Source organism: Elephantulus edwardii, unplaced genomic scaffold (genome assembly GCF_000299155.1).
Source record: "Elephantulus edwardii isolate Elephantulus edwardi_28Jun2011 unplaced genomic scaffold, EleEdw1.0 scaffold00152, whole genome shotgun sequence".
Lineage (NCBI taxonomy): Eukaryota > Metazoa > Chordata > Mammalia > Macroscelidea > Macroscelididae > Elephantulus > Elephantulus edwardii.
In genome coordinates, this window is record NW_006399902.1 from 3,316,989 (window position 1) to 3,325,600 (window position 8,612).

The 8,612-nt window shown below is 38.8% G+C and overlaps 1 pseudogene; it reads right to left on the minus strand.

Annotated features, from left to right (window-relative positions):
• Positions 1-6,911: 6,911 nt before the first annotated feature.
• LOC102855398 lies at positions 6,912-7,286 on the minus strand (annotated as a pseudogene).
• Positions 7,287-8,612: the final 1,326 nt, after the last annotated feature.

The window sequence follows — 8,612 nt, forward strand, 5'->3', positions numbered from 1 at the left end:
CTTCCCCTCCTGCGCTGTCCCTCCACTCTATCCAGCATGATGTCCCTCTCTAAAAACCTGTCTCTCCTTACAACATGTCCAAAGTATGTCAGATAATAGACAAGGAAATAAAACCTATCAAACGGGGAAATGACAACCTCTTCAACAAATGGTGTTGTCAAGACTGGACTGCTACCAGCAGAAAGCTGAAACAGGATCCACATCTCACACCATATACAAAAATCAACTCAAAGTGGATCAGAGACATGGGAGTAAAGCCCAAATCCATAAAGTTCATCAGAGACAAACTGGGATTAAGCTTAGATGGCCTAGTCTATGTTCTACAGAGACTGCCAAATACAGACAGAAATGCACAATCTGGAGAGGATAAAATTGATGAATGGGACCTTCTACAGATTAAAACCCTGTGTGCATCAAAAACTTTTTCCAACAGAGCGAAAAGATCACCTACTGACTGGGAACAAACATTTGACAATATCATTTCAGATAAGGGTTTTATATCAAATGTTTACAGAATCCTTCAGGGACTCTACAAGAAAAAGACTGATCACACAATTACAAAATGGGCAAAAGACATGAAAAGACTTTTCACAGAGGAAGATATTCAGATGGCCAACAGACACATGAAGAAATGTCCAAAATCACTACTAATAAGAGATGCAAGTCAAAACCACGAAGAGAAACCATCTCACTCCAGCAGCAGTGACTAAGTTGAACAGGACAGCGAGTAATAAATGTTCAGGATGCGGCGAGAGGGGAACCCTTAAAGATTGTTGGTGGGATTGTAAAATGGTACAACCACTCTGGAAAGCAGTTTGGCATTCTTCAAAAAGCTGAACATAGAAATTCTAAATTACCCAGCTATTACATTGCTTGGAATATGTTGTTGTTGTTGTTGTTGTTGTTGTTGTTGTTGTTGTTGTTGTTGTTATGTGCCATCGAGTAGTTTGCGACTCATAGTGACCCTATGTACAACAGCCCTAAACCCTGCTCTAACCTGTGCCAATCTCATTGCCTCAGACACACCCATCCCGATTACGCCAGTCACTGAATCAATCCACCTCATAGAGGGTCTTCCCCTCCTGCGCTGTCCCTCTATTCTACCCAGCATGGTGTCCCTTTCTGAGAAAATGAGAACTGAGGTAAAAACAGAGACTTGTACACTCATAGCAGCACTATCCACCATCACAAGAGCATGGAAATAATCACAATTTAACGGATTGAAAAATTATGGTACATTTAAACGATGGAATACTACACAGCACACATGAGCAATGATTTTGCAAATTAGCTTGGGAGGGACTGGAGAGCATTATGGTAAATGAACTCAGTCTCGTAAGGACAAATAACTATATAAAACCCTTGTTGTAGAACATGTATGAGGATCCAAGGAGGGGAGGGGAGAGCAGAGAGGTGAGGATGGGCAGGAGAGGGGGGTAATTAATCATAAGGCCACAATTTAATGGGTGAAGGAAGGGGTGGATAAAAGAGAGAAAATTCTATGTGAAAAATAATGTATGTGAACTTTGTAAGTAAATCAGTATAAAATAAAAATTTTATTTAATATAATAAACAAAATTTTTAAAAATTAGGCAGAGGATGTTAAAAGATATTTTACCAAATAAGACATTCAGATGGCTTGAAGAAATGTTCAAAATCATTAGCTACTGTTATTGTTGTTGTTAGGTGCTTTTGAGTCAAGTACACGTCACAGTGACCCTTGGAATAAAAGATCTGAACCCTATTCTATCCTGCACCATCTTCACACACATCTTCCTGACACACAAGAGCCCACTGCAGCAGTCACCATGTCCATCCACCTGGCTGAGGGTCTTCCTCTCCTTCACTAACCCTTCACCCTTCCCAGCATCATGTCCTTCTCCAAGGAATCGCCACTCCAAGCAACATGTCCAAAATATGTGAGGTGAAGCCTCAATATTCCTGCCTCCAAAGAGCACTCAGGCTGCACCCTCTCCAAGACATATCTGTTCATTCTCTTGGGCGCCCATGGAATGTTCAGTGCTCTTCTCCAACACCACAGCTCAAAGGTGTCAATTGTTTTTCTATTATCCTTATTTATTGTCCAGCTCTTTGATGAATAGAAAGTAACCAGAAAGACCATGGCCTGAATCAGATGGATCTTAGTCCTCAAACTGACATCATTACTCCTCAATAATTTGGAGAGGTTCCTAACTGCAGATTTTCCTAGTACAATGCCTCTCCTTATTTCCTGACTTCTGGTATCAAGGGTGTTAATTGTGGATCCAAGCAAGATGAAGCTGTTGACAGTTTCAATCCTCTCTCTATCCACTGCAACACTGCCTGTTGCAGTAAGGTATGGCAAGTGCAATGTCACTGGAGAAAGAGAAGACATGGAGAGGTGAAAAAGAGATACAGCCATCAAAGGTGAACATTTCTGTGACCTCAGCCTGCATTATCAGTAATGTTGTTGTTGTTGTTAAGTACCATCGAGTTGCAGGAGACTCATAGTGACCCTATAAAGGAGAGTCCTTGAGGCTTGGGTGCCTTTCATCCTCTCTCCAGGTACATAGGGTTTCCGGAGGCAAGCTATTATGGAAGTGGAGCTCCACCAACTATTAACGCATTTGACACATCCGTGTCACAGTGTTCAGACTCACAGCAACCACAAGTGACCGCGGGACAGCAACTTGTACACCAGGGCTATACGACCTAGAGGAATGTCTGAACAAAAACAGCGAAAGACTGGCCAGAGGGCCACAAACTAAAAGTCACCCACCTTTGTCTTGGTCACATCGTTTTCTCTTCACTGGGCCAGCTGATCTCTCTCTCTCTCTCTCTCTCTCTCTCTCTCTCTCTCTCTTGATGTTATTGTTGTTAAGTGCTGTCGAGTCGCAGGCATTAATCTACAAGTGGGTACATAGGTAGACAGGTAATACAAACAGATGGAGACAAGTGAAAGAGACTTATACCCATGTCCATATATAGGTTTGTTGGGACCTTGAACTTCAATCTCCACTTTCCTGAGACCAGAATTGGATGGTGTTCAGTTGCCACTGCTGGACAGAACAGGCAAAAAATGTAGAATTAAATTCAAAACCACAAAAGAAAGGAACTGGGCTTACTGCTTTAATAGCAGCTGGTGGACCCCTAGACTAGGACCCTCAAGAATCATCTGAGCCTAAAACAAAGTGTGCTCGCTCGCTCTCTCTCTCTCTCTCTCTCTCTCTCTCACACACACACACACACACACACACACATACACACACACACCCTTAACTCAACTTTCCTTCAAAAAGTAACACCATGGGGTGCACACTCCCTAGAACAATCCATTACACAAGATAATAAAGAGCAGTACTTACCTAGGGAGATAGTGCAGGAGGCCAGAAAGGTTAGGATAGAAAGAACAAAGGAAATAATGGGAGGAAGGAAGTGGAAAGCGTGTGGTTACAATATGGGGACTGTCATTAATGTCATACACACAAATCTGCATAAATGACTGGGTGGAAAACCAACTGCTCCTTAAACTTTCATGCAGAGAACAATTTTCAGCAGAAAAACCAGCTGGTGGTTCAAAGTCCCTCTCGGGGGAGAAAGATCTATCTATTCCCATTAAGATTTCCAGCCTCAGAAACTCAATGGTGCAATTCTACACTGTCATTGAAAATTGACAGTTGGTATCGCATCAATTCCTGGGGCCTTATTTTTTTTGCTAATGCCTTCAGTGTCCCTTAAATTCTTGGTACATTACCACTAGTTCTTGATCATAAGCTACTTCCTGAAATGGTTCCGTGTCAATCCATTCTTTTTGTCTTTATTGTAAAAAATACTTTTATTATATCACTGGGTAGAAAAGCAGAATACAGAATTATATATGTGAGCTATATGGGGAAAAAATTATACATTTTAACAAGCAAACAAAAAGATCCCTGTCGTTATTGTTTGCTATCAAGTCAGAACCAAACCATAGCTGATCCTCTAACAGGTTTTCAGATTCCCCCATGGAGCAGCTAGTGCATTTGAACCACATGCCTTCAGGAATGCAGCACAAATTCTTACCACCAGGTTACCAGCGCATCCTTAAAAGCATAATAAAAATAGACTAAAGAAAAAATTGTAGAGTATTAATAACTACAGTGTTTCATAATATGAAAGTTTTAGAGTTTTCTCCTTTCCTCTTATTTCTTTTTGTCACTTCCTAAATATTCTCATGTATACAGTAACGAAAAAGTAAATTCTTCTATCAGAAATAATTTCTCCTAAAATGGGATCTTGGCTTTCTAATTTCTTTAACTGTGTATTAATATTTACTGCTATCCTGAGTGGATCTATTGCACTCTAAAAGTCCTGAAAAACTGGCAAGAGGGAGGAAGAGTTTCAGTTGACGTAAATAAGGAGATGATAAACAGCAGCTGTCAGAAAAATAACTGCTTTACATGGCAGTAAATAGAATCAGTTCTTTCTGATACAGTGACTATCTTCTATCCATCTTTTGATGCTTCCTGGATCAGTCAAGATTTTGCCCATAGAATCCATCAGTATTGCAACTGTTGTTGTTGTTGTTGTTGTGTATTGTCGATTCAGAACTGACTTCTAGCCAACTCTCCAGCAGGTTTTCAGAGGCAGTAAATCTCACAGGAGGAGGGAAGTTGTCCATCCTTCTCCTCTGGAGCAGCTGTTTGATTCGAACCATGTATCTTTTGGATTGCAGGGCAGCTTCTTGAATTTTTCTAGTTCTTTCAGATTGAGAAATGATGAGCAAAGTGTTCCTCTTTTGATTTTATAACACCTGCTCTTTGTACATTTCATTATAATATTTTTTAAATCTTTTTATTTTTTATTTGTTTGCATACAAAATTCATGTACAATGTTTTGGGTTTATATGCACTGTATTCTACACATTCTTCTATTCACATTGTGTTTCATATGATCAATCCCATACACTGTATCTCATAAACTTAATCACAATTGATCCATGTCCACCATTACCCTGCCTTTTCTGGTCCCCACTGGATCCTTCCTAATTCCTTCACCCCCTCCCTCTGCAACCTCATGATTGCCCCATGACCTCCCACCCAGTCCCCCTCTCCTTCTCCCTTTGGGCTTTTGTACATATCTTACCAGTTATCTTTTTATTTTTATAATAATGAATTTATGCAGTATTTGTGAGTTAGTTCACTCAACATAATGCTCTTCAGCCTCTCCCATACTATTTTGTATTTTCAAAATCATTGCTACTAGGAGCTGCATAGTATTCCATTGGATGAATGTACCACAATTTCTCAGTCTATTCATTTGTTGAGAGACTATTGAGCTGTTTCCATTTTTCTGCTATTGTGAATGATGCTATTTGTCTCAGTTCGATTTTCCTTGGGGCATATTCTTAGTACAAGAACACATAGGCCACATGGAATTTCTATGCTCAGCTTTTTGAGGAATTTCCAAACTACCTTCCAGAGTGGTGTATCCTGCCCACAGTGTATGAGAGTTCCAATATCTCCACATCTTCATCATTTGTTGTTTGCCGTGATATTAAACTTTGCCACTGCTACTGGGTTGAGCTGACATTTCATTGTGGCTTTGATTTGCATCTTTCTTACTGTCAGTGATTTAGAACATTTCTTCATGTGTCTGTTGGCCATCTGAATGTTTTTCTATGTGAAAAATCTTTCCATAGACTGCATAGTGGAATGAACTTGAGGGGAGGGATTGTAAAACAATGAACGAATTTTTCTTTTACTTTTCAAAGAGAAGAAAGAACTGGGGGCGGGGAGGTTGGGCAGGGAAAAATTGCAACAATGAATGAATGGAAATCCAAAGTCTCTGTAAACTTCCATTGAAATTAATTCATTTAAAAATAGAAAGAATAGTCTTTCCATGTCTATCAACCATTTTGTAATTGGGTTGTCTTTTTCTTGTGGAGGCCTTGTAGTATTCCACAAATTTTCATTGTTTTTGTGTGCTGACAAGTCAGAACTGACCCATAGCTGACCCTCCAGTGAATTTCCAGAGGCAGTTAATCACGCAGGAAGAGATTGCCCATCTTTCTCCCATGGAGCAGCTGTTGGATTCTAACTGAGTGTCTTCGAGATTGCAACACAGCTTCTTACCACTAGACCATTATGAGACCCTTATCTAAGAGGCATTGCCAAATGTTTTTTCCCCAGTTATTAGGTTTTCTTTTTATCCTACAGATTAAAGTTTTTGATGCACACAGGGACTTAATCTTTAAGAGGTCCCATTTATCAATGTTATCTTTCCTGGTTGTGCATTTCTGGCTTTTTTTGTCAGTCTAATTATACCATAGGCTAGGCCTTCTAAATGTCATCCCATATTGTCTCTTATGATGTTTATCATTTAGGGCTTTGCAGTTCTCTGATCCCCTTTAGTTGATTTTTGTGTACATTGTGAGATGTGGATCCTATTTCAGCTTTCTGCAGGTAGAAGTCCAGTTTTGCCAGCACTGTTTATTGAAGAGGTTGTCATTTCCCCATTTGAAAGACTTTGTTTCCTTGTTAAACACTATCTGACCATAGGTAGATTGGTTAATTTCTGGAATCTTGAGTCTGTCCCATTGATCTATGCGTCTACCATTGTACTAGTCCCATGCTGTTTTGGTTATTACAGCTGTATAACAGATTTCTAAAACCCTCCAGAGTATGAGCTACGGGCTGGTTCTGGATCAACAGTTTTGAGGTAGGTTTTGAGGTAAAAAAATGCTATGCCTCCTTTGTCCTTTTTGTTAGTTTGTTTTACAAAAAGCTACAATTTATTAACATTTTTAATAACATAGCAATGTTTTAAGCAGGTAATTATGAATATCAGATACAAAAAAATCACAATATTTAGTATTAATTATATTTTTTAAAAAGTGGTGGCGGCAGAAATTCAAAGGTTTAAGTCCAAAATGAAAATGAAGAAAACAGTGTTTATTTTGGTGGATCTGTGTTGATGCTATTTCTCCTTCAGGAGCTTCAGCTGCTCCTCCTCCTTCTTTGTGTCCATCTTCTGAAATGCCCTGTTGGCATTATAGTATAAAACCACTAGGTATCTGTTACAAACACTGAATCCCAACAGGTGATCACACGCATTCTTGGCATCAAAGATGTCTTCATAGACTACATAACTGTTCCTCTAGTTTCAGGTGTATTCCCCTCTCTGATTTGACGAATAGGTCCATATTTCCCAAATATATTATACATTTCTTCAGCTGTGATTTTGTAAGGCAAATTTCTTATCTACAAAATCCGGTTTACTTCAGGTGGAAGGCGAATGTTCGCCCTCTTGGCCACTTGCATCGCCATCTTGGCAAGCTGAAGAAGTCATCGCACCAAATATTAGAATCCTCCGGACTCCTCCAGAGATCGCTTCACTTCGAGCGCAAAAGGTGTCTGAAGAAGAACATCAACACCCACACTCCTGTCCTTATTTTTCATGTGTGCTTTGCTTATTTGAGGTCTCTCTCCATTTCAAATAAAAACAATTAATTTGGTAACTGTGTTGGAATTGCATTAAACCTGTAGATTGCTTTTGGTAGGATAATCATTTTCTCTATATTGAGTCTTTCTATCCATGAACAGGGAACATTTCCAAATTTATTTAGATCTATTATTGTTTCTCACATTAGGGCTTTGTTGTTTTCTTTACAAAGGTCTTTTTTTATTTTATTAATTTTAGTGAACATTTACAGAGATTTTGGATTTCCATTCATTGTTGCATTTTTTACAAAGGTCTTTTTTGTCTCTAGATAGATTTACTATCAAGCATCTCAACTTGCGGTTGGATATTATAAATGGTATTTCCTTTTCTGTGTCTCCTGTGTTATAGAGGAATTCAACTGATTTTTATATATTGATCTTGTATCCTGCCACTTTTCTAAACTGGTCAACTATGTCTAACAGGGGATTTTTTGATTGAGTTCTTGGGGTTTTCTCTGTACACTATCATAACATCTGCATATAGCAACAGTTTTACCACCTCTTTGCCAATTTGGATGCCTCTTTTTACTTCTTCTGTCAAATTGTCATAGTAAGTACTTCTAATACACAACTGAAGAAAAGCGGTGAAAGTGGACATCCTTGCCTGGTGCTTGTCCACAAGGGGAGTGCTTTTAGTCTTTATCCATTAAGAATGATGTTAGCTCTGGTTTTGCATACTTTTCACTATGTTGAAGAAATTATTTTCTATTTCTATTTTCCTGAGTGTTTTAATTAGGAAGGAGTGTTAGATTTTGCTGAAGACTTTTTCTGTATCAACTGAAAGGATCACGTGGTTCTTGTTCTTTGCTTTGTTAATGTGATTAATTACAATGACTGTTTTTCTTAACTTGAACCATCCTTGCATACCTGTTATGAATCCCACTTGGTCATTGTGATTTTTTTTAATGTACTGTATTTTGCAGGTCTATAATTTAGTGCACACTTTTTGACCAATGATATGTCTCCTTGGTCTATTGTACCTTTTTAATCATTATATAGTGCTCCTCCTTATCTTTTATGGTGGTTTTCATCCTGAAGTCAGTTTTATCAGAGATTAGTATTGCCACTCCTGCTTTTCTTGTGGGGGCTATTTGCTTGATATTTTTTTTCCAGACTTTGATTTTTAGTCCTTTTCCTCATTTCTTAGATATG